The 12,456-nt window shown below is 42.9% G+C and overlaps 1 protein-coding gene across 5 annotated transcripts in view; it reads right to left on the minus strand.

The window, feature by feature from the left end:
* The window catches only part of LOC149807402 (neutral amino acid transporter 9-like), a 107,264-nt gene that overhangs the window by 49,154 nt on the left and 45,654 nt on the right, over nt 1-12,456 (minus strand). The window lies entirely within an intron of this gene.

The raw sequence follows: 12,456 nt of genomic DNA on the forward strand, positions 1-12,456 counted from the left end.
AAAACTGAAGCCAAAATACATTAATGGTATATCATATATGAAGTTTTCAAAAATGACTGGTCTTTTGAATAATGATTAAGTGTAAGTTGATGATAAAGAAGAACAGTTAGTGGCACAAAGAAAATATGTATATCACATTTACAGAGAAACAAACAAGAAAACATAAATGAATATTCAACCAGTTCAATAAGTGGCATAATTGTCAGCATGCTTTTAATGGCTTATTCTAACACATACATAATGTAATAAATCTGAGTATGCACATTTGGTTATTATGCCCTGTTTTAAGGAATTCTTAGATTTTTGTGATTACTTGTCTGATTATTGGAATTTGGTGCAATAGAAATATTCCTTTGCCCAAAATAATTAGCCAATTACTAGCTGCAAATGTCATGGAGTAAAGTGTTAGTGAGTTTCCATGATGCCATGGTTCACTAGTAGCGAATTCAGGTCAAAACCGAATGAGTGTCCCTGGAATAACAAAGACCCTAATAAAATCTAGTGGTGTACATTGGTGGTGTGACTGCAGTGGCAGTATTTATGGTAGGAAACCGGTAAATTACACAATGGAATCAATAAGAAGGGACTCAGCAGATACCATTTATGTTGCCATGGTGGCAAATGTGATGCAGTTGTACTGGCGAAACGTGCCTGGAAACCATAGTTTTACTGGCTTATGGTGGCATAGTTAAAATAGTTCCCTGTGTTAAGGGATAGTTGTATAGTTTCTATGGCGTGAACTGCTGGCAGTATGGAAAACTAATGAAGAGAAACCATGCAGATGTGCGGTTGATAAATATCTGGCAGGTTGTGAGATTTGTGGTCTTGCTTTGATTAGAGTAAAATTTATGCATAGAACAGACACATCAAGTTTTCTAATTTACAACTGAAGTTGTATGGAAGTCTTTGGAAATTTGGGGTAATCTTATGTCTTCTAGCTGGAATCGCGCCAGGATTTGACATCACTCAGTCAAGTAAAGACCCCTGGCTTGTAACAAGAAAAGTTCTGGTGGCAGCAATGGAATACATTTTGGAGACATACAGAGACAAGATGCTACTTTATCATGAGTTATTAGTTGGGCTGAGGCATGGCAATGCCCTGCTTGGGAAGAAGTATCTGGGAATAGTGCTGACGTTAAGGTGTTATGGGGGCATACAAATTATTTGAGATGTCAGACAAGATGCTTGTGTGAGTTTGGCAAAATTGTTCCGTCAAGCCAGTTAAAGGTTTCACTGCCATACCATACAGATGGCGGTGAAAAGTCCTAAAGCAATGCCATGATTGAGCCGCCGGGGAACATTTAGGTGTCAATAAAACCCTCAGTAAAGTGTACCAACATTACTATTAGCCTGGTATGAGAGATGATATTCGTGACTACTGTGTGATGTGCTCTGTTTGCACTCAGCACAAAAGTCCCGAGCAGAAGCACTGAACAAAACTGGGGAGGCAGGAGAGCTGGTAGCCCTCGATATTTTTTGGGACCTCTTACAAAGATAGAGGAAGGAAATGCATACATCCTTGTAACTGGAGATCATTTCACTAAGTGGACTAAGGCAGTGCATCTGCCTAATATTGAAGCCACCATGGTTGCAAAAGCATTTCTGGATAATTTTATTTGCAGATTTGGCGTGCCTCATGTACTGTTATCTGACCAAGGCCGACAGGTTGAAAGTGCCATATTCATAGAACTGTAATATTAGGGATTAAGAAGATGCAAACATCTCCCTATCATCCACAATGTAATGGAATGGTGGAATGGTATAACAGAACTTTATGCCAGATGCTAGCAGCATACATGGATGATAAACCAGAAAACTGGGACCAATAACTTTCTCTTAGGAGCATGGCCTATCTTGCATCTGAGCACACTTCCTCTGGATTCACCCGAACAAGCTGATGCTGGGTAGAGAGTGATTCTCCCTACGGATCATCTAGCTGGCAAAACACCAGATGAGATCCCAAAGAATCTGCCTTGATTTGTGTTGGATTATAGAAAAGCAATTTGGGGAGCCAACGAGGATGCACAAGAACAAAAAGGCACCATTATTCGACATCAGAAAGTTGCTTATGATCTCATGGTTCACGGTTAGTCTTTCAGTGATGGTGACCTGGTGTGGTTGCACCATACCCTAACAAGGAAAGGGAAATCACCTAAACTACAGGTCAAATGGACTGGACCATGGTGGATTGTTAAGAAAGTAACAGATGTTACATACCTGACTGCAAGGAGCAATCATAAGGCGACTCAGATTGTTCACTTCAACCAACTAAAACCATGGTTGGTGCAACCTGAGAGTGAACATAAACGCACCAATAGCCAGGAAGAAATACATGATGAAATCGAGAGGGAAGAAGACATATCGCCATATCTAATTATGGCTCAAAGGACCAATTTAATGCAATGAAGAAGGGCATGGAAAAGAAATGCCACTGTGTTGTATTAAGTTACAGACATTATTTGACACTGAGTTCAGTTATTTCATGTGCTTGTAACACTGACTGGTGATAAAAACAAATTGGAATGGGTGTGTAATAATCATTTCCCATGATTATTATATTTGGTTGGGTAAGGACAAAGCATCAAACGGGTTGAGATACAAAAGCCACGCAGTTAAAATCAAATCGATCTGCGTCCATCGGCTGTGTAAATAGTGTGATTCTAGTGAGTTGATTATGTGATGACAGATGTCTATTTTTTTATGTTCTTATGAATAAGTTGTTTTTAATTAAATGTGTGCAATGTTGGATCAGAACAGTTTTAGAAGTTGTCTGCTGCCTGGAACCAGAGTTTGGTAAATTAGGTATATTTGTTTGGTTTGTGCTGTGAGTAAAGCAGAGCTAAATTGATAAGGGAAGTGGTGGTATTATGTATGATTGTTTGGAGGTTAGTGGACTTTTTTTTCTGTCCCTGTAGAGTAAGTACTTGTGATGAACAGCTATTTGATGCAGTGTCATATCTAGTGTTTGTCTATGGATGACAATGTGTGTCGCGCCAGTTGGGTGTTTAAGTCATGGTTGAATTGTTTTTTAGGTTCGTAAGAGACGTGTTATTCTCTGAAGAACACATTCTCTAACCTCACTGTACACAGAAAGGTTCCTGTGTTTATTGTTATTGACCTGCTAGTGACTTGCCAGTTGGAAATTGCTTTGTACAGTGTATTTTTTTACAAATTTGCTACCATCTTGGCAATCATAATGGTCCAATGTGGTTTCAATCATGCATAGTTGAAATGTCTGCTTGTATGGAAAAGTGTCCATCTGGGAAGTTCTGAAGGACAATTCATAGCACATGTTAATTAATTAGCAGCATGAAATAACGGTATTGCACACCATAGTACAGTTGAATTGTTTATGTGATGGTGTTCCAAACATTTCCTGTAAGGGTGTGGGTTCTCTTATGGCTATGTTCAGTCACTGTAGCACTGGTCCATTAGTGGTGAGTTAGTTGTAAGAACATAGGCTCAGCTGACCGAGACTGAGTCAAAAATTATATTGTGTGCAGGTGCGCTAAGGTCTTGGGAGGCTGAGTGATCTTTCTAAAGGTGGAGGTAATGTAATAAATTTGGAGTATGCACATTTGGTTATAGCGCCCCGTTTTAAGGAATTCTTAGATTTTTGTGGTTATTGTCTGATTATTGGAACTCAGTGCAATAGAAATATTCCTTTGCCCTGGAATAATTAGCCAGTTACTAGGAGAAAATGTCACGGAGTAAAGTGTTAGTGAGTTTCCATGATGCCATGGTTCACTAGTAGTGAATTCAGGTTAAAACCGAATGAGTGTCCCTGGAATAGCAAAGTCCCTAATAAAATATAGTGGTGCACATGGGTGGTGTGACTGTAGTGGCAGTACTTATGGTAGGAAACCGGTAAATTACACAATGGAATTGATAAGAAGGGACTCGGCAGATGCAATTTATGTCACTATGGTGGCAAATGTGATGCAGTTGTACTGGTGAAATATGCCTGGAAACCAATGAGAAAATGGCCTAAGGTGGCATAGTTAAAATAGTTCCCTGTGTTAAGGGATAGTTGTATAGTTTCTACAGCATGAACTGCTGGTGGTACAAAAACCTAATGAAGAGAAATCATGCAGATGTGTGGTTGACAGATATTTGGCAGGATGTGAGATCTTTGGTCTTGCATTGATTAGAGTAAAAAAATTGTATAGAGGTTGTATGGAAATCTTTGGAAATTGGGGGTAAACTTATGACTTCTAGCGGAAATCGTGCCAGGGTTTGACACCAGTCAAGTAAAGACCCTGACTTGTAACAATATTTCTGTATGTCCCCTCCACTCATTTTCTCTCTTTACCAACCATCTCCAAACTGTTCCCTACTTTGACATGCAGATTATATGAACCTGTTTCATACTTACCAACTTCCTGACTGTCATGGGACATTTCTCAGACAGAAAGGAGTCAGGTTTGGGGCTGGAGTGATAGTTTTGGGGTGAGGGGGTAAGTTATGTTCCAAGAAGAGTGGTCAGTGTACATATGGATATAAATGTTATTCCAATAATGAATTACAAGTCTCTGCTTTTTGCAAAATCTATGCTTACTTCACAACCTGAGGTAACTTGCCTCTACTTTATGTAAAATCTATGCTGACTGCACAGCTCGAAATTACTTGAATATTACGTTATGACATCACTGATATGATGTCCTTATTTACAATGGCGTATCATAGCACTATGAACTCTGGGAGAGATTAGACATAAAATGACATGGTTGTGACTTCTGTCTTTTATCAAATGATTTTATTGCAATAACAGCCCCATTAAAGAAAATGAAAAGCATACAACATCGGAAAATAAGTAACTAATAACGACCTGTCATAAATCTGCCACTAAGCATTCTTGTTATGGAAAACTAGTATCATACTAACAATATTCATTCACCAACATACCATATACACTCCTTTATAAGACAAATCAGACTGCAAACAACATAGATCCTGATCTGCCATAGCATAATGTGCCTGTAGATCAGGCTGTATGTTGCTTGTTTTACTGATTATTTCAGACAAATTGCACAGATTCAGATCTGCCAATGCATTATGCAATGGCAGATCTGGGTCTGTGCAGCCTGCAGTTGAACTTAACTTAAGTGAGTACATATGGTACCCTTTCTTTGTGTATTTTATATGAAGAATCTATGACCTTCAGCTTCAAATGTTATCTTATGGACAATTTGTGACTGGGCACCTCTTCCATTTAATGACCTTTAATTGGTGATAGATGTTCAATTAAGGGCAGCACAACAAAATTCACACCAACCTATGTCTTCAAGTGATTTCTTTTCACTGCTTGAACCAATAGCTATGTGCCAATATAAGATTTTAAAAACATTAATTACAAATAAATGAAAATAATAAAATGCACTTTAGAAAAGATCTGACCTAAAAATCTAAATAGTAACAATAAATCTCACTTATGAACAATAGGAAATGGGTCCAAAGAGTAAACATATATAATGATTTATAATCTATGTCAAGTAATTACACTTCAAAAAGGTCCTTATGCCTCCTTTATTCTTTGTTTTGAATAGAAATACCCCAATTATACTACACAATAGTCCTTTGAAGGGACTGATGCTACCCCCATTATTCTACACAATAGTCCTTTGAAGGGGGGGTGTGCGAGGCCTGGGCCTGATGTCCCGCTTGCCAAAGGAAAGTGAAGCGTCTCTCATAGCCTCTCCTTCCCAGGTGTAGTGATCGCCGCAGGACCACTGTCTCGCTTTGTGGGGCAGGAGGTTACTTGCTTATGGCCTCTCCTACACTATTGTGTCCACAGCAGCACCTTCATGCGGGGCCCCCTGTTTTAACACAGCCTGCTGTGTGACGCGACCGAGTGCCCGGTGGTATAACTGGGTGGGCAGACTGGGCTCATTAGCCTTGGCAGGCAACCAGTCTAAGAGAAGGGAAACTCTGACTCCAAACCCGGGCAGATGAAGCTCGTTAGCCTTGTCAGGCAGTTCATCTAGGAGAAGGAAACTCTGATTCAAAACCTACCAAGTCCCATCCATTGGATTCTGGCTCCACTGCCTTATGGATTTCTTTGGGAGAAGGAAAGGCTACGGGAGTAAACCCAGACAGAAAATCCGGAGTGGAGCCCCTAAGGCGGCTGGGGGTCGACTACGACTTCCTTCCGGCAGCTCCTGCATCCAAACTGGTGCCAAATGTCATGCTCAGCATTCCTTTGGACCCCACCAGCAAGGACGAGAGGGGGATCCTGACGTCTGGGCAGCACAGGATCTCCATACTCCACGCCCAGGCTTGCGCCCTGGAGAGGACACTCCAGTCTCGCTACAGAGTGAGGAAACAACACAGAAGCTGACAGTTTACGGGTTATAAGTCCCACCCGATTGGCGTAAGGAAGGGGCGCCAAGGGTCAGCTTTGACGGTGAGAGGGATCATCGTGTCCCACTGGCCAACTATCGCCCGCCTCAAGCCGGGCAGCCCCCGGTCAATAAGGTGTTGACCCGCCATCGTCTGCCTGCTCCAGTGGGTGTCTGGAGCTCAGTGTGTTGTTCAGCATGACAAGCAGACGGTAATTCCACACCAGACAAAAGAAACAAGAAACCAATAAAGAAGACTCCAGCTCTTCGATTTACAAGCTGGAATGTGTGCACCATGTGTACAGGCATCTCCAACGACCTCAGAGAAGTGGACGACACCAGAAAGACGGCCATCATCGATAGAGAACTCACCAGACTAAATATCAGCATAGCTGCCCTCCAGGAAACCAGGCTCGCCTCTAGTGGCTCCCTCAGAGAGGAAAACTACACCTTCTTCTGGAAGGGTCGAGAACCTGAAGAGCCCCGCCAGCATGGGGTGGGCTTCGCCATCAAAAACAATCTCCTGGCCTCGATTGAACCTCCCACAGGGGGCACTGAGCGTCTCTTGTCCATCCATGTCACCACTGCTTCAGGTCCTGTCAACATCATCAGTGTCTACGCCCCAACCCTCACGTCGTCAGAAGACACAAAGGATCAGTTCTATGGGCAGCTGGATGAACAGATCAAAGGATGCCCCAAAAATGAACCACTATTCCTCCTCGGCGACTTTAATGCCAAAGTAGGTGCGGACCATGAGTCCTGGCCTATCTGCCTCGGATATCAAGGCACTGGAAAGATCAACGAAAACGGTCAGAGACTGCTGGAGCTATGCACCTACCATGGCCTGTGCGTCACAAACTCCTTCTTCAAGTGCAAGCCACAACACAAAGTGTCATGAAAACACCATAGATCTCATCACTGGCACCAACTCGACTTGGTCATCACCAGGCGCTCTGCCCTTAACAGTGTCCTCTCCACCAGAACCTACCACAGTGCAGACTGCGACTCCGACCATGCCCTCGTGAGCAGCAGAGTACGACTACAGCCACACACACTACACCACTCAAAACCAAAAGGACGTCCTCGCATAAACACCACGCAGATGTCAGTCCCCGCCAAAGTGGAGGAGTATGTGTCTGCCCTGGACAAGGCTCTCCAGGACCTGCCTGAGCACGACGCTACAGCCAAGTGGAATGCCATGAAGGATGCCATCTACAGTACAGCTATGTCAACGTTTGGCAAGAAGGAACGACCCAGCCAGGACTGGTTCAACGCACACCTATCAAGGATGGAACCACAAATCATGGAGAAACGAAAAGCCTTCATAGCTTACAAAAAATGCCCTAATGAACAGACGCTTGCTGCTCTCAGAAATGCCCGAAGTAACACCCAACACACTGCTAGACAGTGTGCGAACGAGTACTGGCAACAACTGTGTGAAGGGATCCAGCGCAGTGCCGAGTCCGGACACATCCAAGGCATGTACAGTGGCATCAAGAAGGCTCTAGGCCCTACGGTGAAAGGGGTCACTCCCCTGAAATCTCTGATGGGAGAGAAGATCACAGACTGTGGGCAACAGATGGCCAGATGGGTGGAGCACTACTCAGAACTATACTCCCGAGTAACGTCAGTCACCGATGCAGCCCTCAGCAGCATAAAGAATCTGCCCATCATGGAAGAGCTCGACAAAGTGCCAACCTTAGAGGAGCTCAGCAAAGCAATCGACTCCCTCCCAAACGACAAAGCACCTGGTAGTGACAGCATCCCGCCCGAAGCTATCAAACATGGAAAACCAACATTGATTAAACCACTGCATGAGCTACTTTGCCTCTACTGGGAGGAAGGAGTAGTCCCCCAAGACATGCATGATGCCACAATTGTGACCCTTTACAAAAACAAGGGCGACCACAGTGACTGTAATAATTACAGAGGGATCTCGCTCTTGAGTATCATTGGTAAAGTGTACGCCTGCATCTTACTCAACAGGCTGCAGTTGCTGGCGGACCGTGTGTACCTGGAATCTCAGTGCGGCTTCAGAGCAGGCAGGTCAACGACAGACATGATCTTCTCCCTACGACAACTCCAAGAGAAGAGCAGAGAGCAAGGTCAACCACTCTACATGATGTTCATCAACCTCACCAAGGCCTTTGACTTGGCCAGCAGGAAGGGCCTTTTTGAACTTCTGAGTAAGATCGGTTGCCCCCCAAAACTCCTCAGCATGATAGTTTCTTTCCATGCAGATATGAAGGGAACAGTCCTGTATGATGGATCCTCCTCAACTTCCTTCCCAATTAACAGCGGCGTGAAGCAGGGCTGCGTGCTGGCACCAACACTTTTTGGGATCTTCTTCTCCCTGCTCCTGTCCTACGCCTTCGACACGTCCACGGATGGCATATATCTACACACCAGGTCCGACGGGAGGCTGTTCAACCTGGCACGACTGCGCTCAAAGACCAAAGTGAGAGCTGTGACCCACACCGAGGAAGCCCTCCAGAGACTGGGAGACCATTTTGCTGATGCCTGCATGCAGTTTGGTCTCACCATCAGCTTGGAAAAAACAAATGTCAGCGTGCAAGATACCACCATTGCCCCTTCCATCAAAATCAACGGTGTCACCCTGGAAGAAGTCAACAACTTTACCTACCTGGTGTCAACCATCAGCAACACTCTCTCGATTGATATGGAGCTGGACAGAAGGCTTGGAAAGGCAAACACCATCATGGCTCGATTAACGAAGAGGGTGTGGGAAAACAACGCGCTGACAGAGCACACCAAGGTCCGAGTCTACCAGGCCTGCATTCTCAGCACCCATCTATATGGAAGTGAGACCTGGAGTACCTACATGAGGCAAGAACGCCGGCTCAACTCCTTCCATATACGGTGCCTAAAACACATCCTGAAAATCAGCTGGCAAGACCGTGTTCCACACAGCGAGATCCTGCAGCATGCAAGTACCCCCAGCATGTACTCCCTGTTGAGCAAACGCCGCCTTCGATGGCCGGGACACGTCCGACGCATGGAGGATGGAACGCTGCCAAAGGATATCCTATATGGACAGCTGGCCACTGGCATGAGAAGAGTTGGCCGCCCCTCACTCCGTTTCAAGGATGTATGCAAAAGGGACATGAAGGCATGCAACATTTCACCCGATGGCTGGGAAGAGCTGGCCGAGGACCGAGGCACCTGGAGACTGATGGTAAACAATGGCATATCAGTAGCTGATGCCAGGAGAGGCCAACTGGCAGCGGAGAAACGTAAGAGAAAGAAGAACACGGCAGCAACCACAGTAACACAGACTTCCCAGTATAACTGCATCAATTGCAATAGGGACTGTCACTCACGTATAGGTCTGCACAGTCACAGCAGATGGTGCCAACAGAGACAGACAACACCCCAAGGGCGCTATTCGCATGGTCTTTCGAGACTGAGTCGCCAATGATGAGTCCTTTGAAGGGACTGATGCTACCCCCATTATACTACACAATAGTCCTTTAAGGGACTTATGCTACCCCCATTATACTACACAATTGTCCTTTGAAGGGACTGATGCTACCACAATTATACTACACAATAGTCCTTTAAGGGACTGATGCTACCCCCATTATACTACACAACAGCCCTTTGAAGGGACTGATGCTACCCCAATTATACTACACAATAGTCCTTTAAGGGACTGATGCTACCCCCATTATACTACACAATAGTCCTTTTAAGGGACTGATGCTACCCCAATTATACTACACAATAGTCCTTTGAAGGGACTGATGCTACCTCAATTATACCACACAATAGTCCTTTGAAGGGACTGATGCTATACTGACCACAAAGAATTTCCACAAATTCATGGTAAGTCTGTCTATTTGAATCTACTGGTCATAGACCAGACGACCCTATATTACAGCCTGCTGTCTGCCATAAAACATTCCACACACTCAGTCCAAGATCTAGTTACTCCTAAATGAAAATATGACTGCTGAAGTGCCATCTTGACTACAGCTCCCTAACTTGGTCAAAGCAACATGGGATTTTCATTAAAAGACTTCTAAGCAGTCTCAAATGAAAATGTTTCTCATCTGCTATCCAAAACGATCACCATGGTCTCCATTTTCAAAATCTTGTAACTGTTACTCCTCCTTAATAGTTACATTGACATGGAGTTCTCACCAAAAGATTTCTTGTGATTCATAGCTGATTCTAAATTAAAATTGTGCTAATCTGACATCCAATCCGTCCTCAAATGTGTCCAGCTAGAAATTTTTTGTAATGCTACTCCTCCTTAATTAATGTTCTTATTTACATCACATTTTTGTCCAGCTGCTCCTAAATTAAAATTACGCTGATCTGACATTCAATATGGCTGCTATGGTGGCCAGCTTGCAAATGTTAACTCTACTACTCCTTACTGGATGGTAATACTGACATCGGATTTTTACAAAAAGACTTCTGACAACTAGTTCATTCTAAAAGAAAATGGTGCTCCTCAGATATTTAATATGGCTTCCATGACTTGCTACTGCTACTCCTCCAGAGCAGACACTCATAGGATTTTAATACAAGACTTCTTATGATATCAAAATGGTGCCAATCTGAAATCCAGCATAACCACATGGCATCCATATATAAAAGCTTGTTAATGCTACTCCTTCAGAATGGATGATTGTATAGACATGAGGTTTTCACTAAAAGACTTCTTATGATGTCTAGTTGCTCCCTAATGAAAATGTTTCTCTTTGGGCATCCATTCAGACTATTTATAACATCTGATTGGTCCTAAATGATAATGATGCTAATCAAACTTAAAATTTTTTGGCTACTTTTTAAATCTTGCTTCTCCACATTTGATAGTTGTAGCAATCTGGGATCCTCACTAAAAGACTTCATATGATATGGAGTTGGCTTTTATTTATACTGGTACAGATCAGACCTACAATATAGCTGCCATGGTAGCCAGTTTGAAAATCTTATGACTACTGCCTCTAAACAGATACTGATAAATGACAGCCAGCCTGAAAATCTTATTAACACTACTCTTCTTGAAAGGATGGTCATATCAACATGGGGCTTTCATTAAAACACATCTGCCTATATCTAGGTAGTCCAAAATGAAAATAATGCCAATGCAACTTCCCAAAGTTGGTTTTGGAGAAGTCACGTAAAAATGCTTATATATTTTTATAATGGTATTATATGGCATGTAACATCATAGTACAAGCATGAAAGGTCTTTATGCCAGGATGCTGGATGCCATGTTTGATTGAAATCTGGTCAGGAGGTATTCATGAAGAAGTTGAAAATAACAATTGCTGATAAAAGACAAACAGGTGTTTCTAATTTTGGCAATGTCAACCATATTTGATAGTGGATCAGGTATTCAAGCATCTATGACGATGATGTTGGTTTTATTCAGGTATTCAAGCTTTCCTGGTGATAATGGTGGTTTTCTTCAGGAATTCCACATTCAATGGTCACGAGTTTTCTTCAGGTTTTCAGCTTCCATGGTGATTTTCTTCAGGTATTCAAGATTTTGTGGTGATGATGGTAGTTGTCTTCAGGTATTCCAGCTTCCTTGATGCCACAAACTGTTGCAAGTCACCTGTGTCTTAACAGATTAACCCCTAGCGACGACTTAACAGGGCAGGAGGTAGTAGCCTACAGCCAAGCTCTGTAGCGTCATGGTCATGCATGATACACTAAAGTGGGTGGTATTATAGAAAGGCAGACAGATGTAGCTCTACAATGATACCAAATAATTTGGAACATCTAGTTGCACTACAAAATACAGATTTAAAAAACTCCTTTTGCGCCTGGATTTTAGACTTTTCGGTCTCAGATCTAAGGCAAACCAGTATGAACTGTAAACAGACAGATGAGCCCTTGCAAAAAGTACGATTAGATGGGCATTTGGAATAAAGATTGGTCTCCATACAAAAATAATGGCTCCATTTAGCACAAAAAAATAAAAAATAAAAATAAAAATCCAACTTTTACCCTTCTGCTCATACGCGAGTCAAATAACCATAGAAAAAGTATGCTTCTAACACAACTAGGCAGTATGTTATTGAAAGATGACTGGGGATTTGTTGTTTTCGAGTCTATTCAGAAATAGCTTTCAAAATTT

Source organism: Sinohyriopsis cumingii, chromosome 1 (assembly GCF_028554795.1).
Source record: "Sinohyriopsis cumingii isolate HCF-2022 chromosome 1, ASM2855479v2, whole genome shotgun sequence".
NCBI lineage: Eukaryota > Metazoa > Mollusca > Bivalvia > Unionida > Unionidae > Sinohyriopsis > Sinohyriopsis cumingii.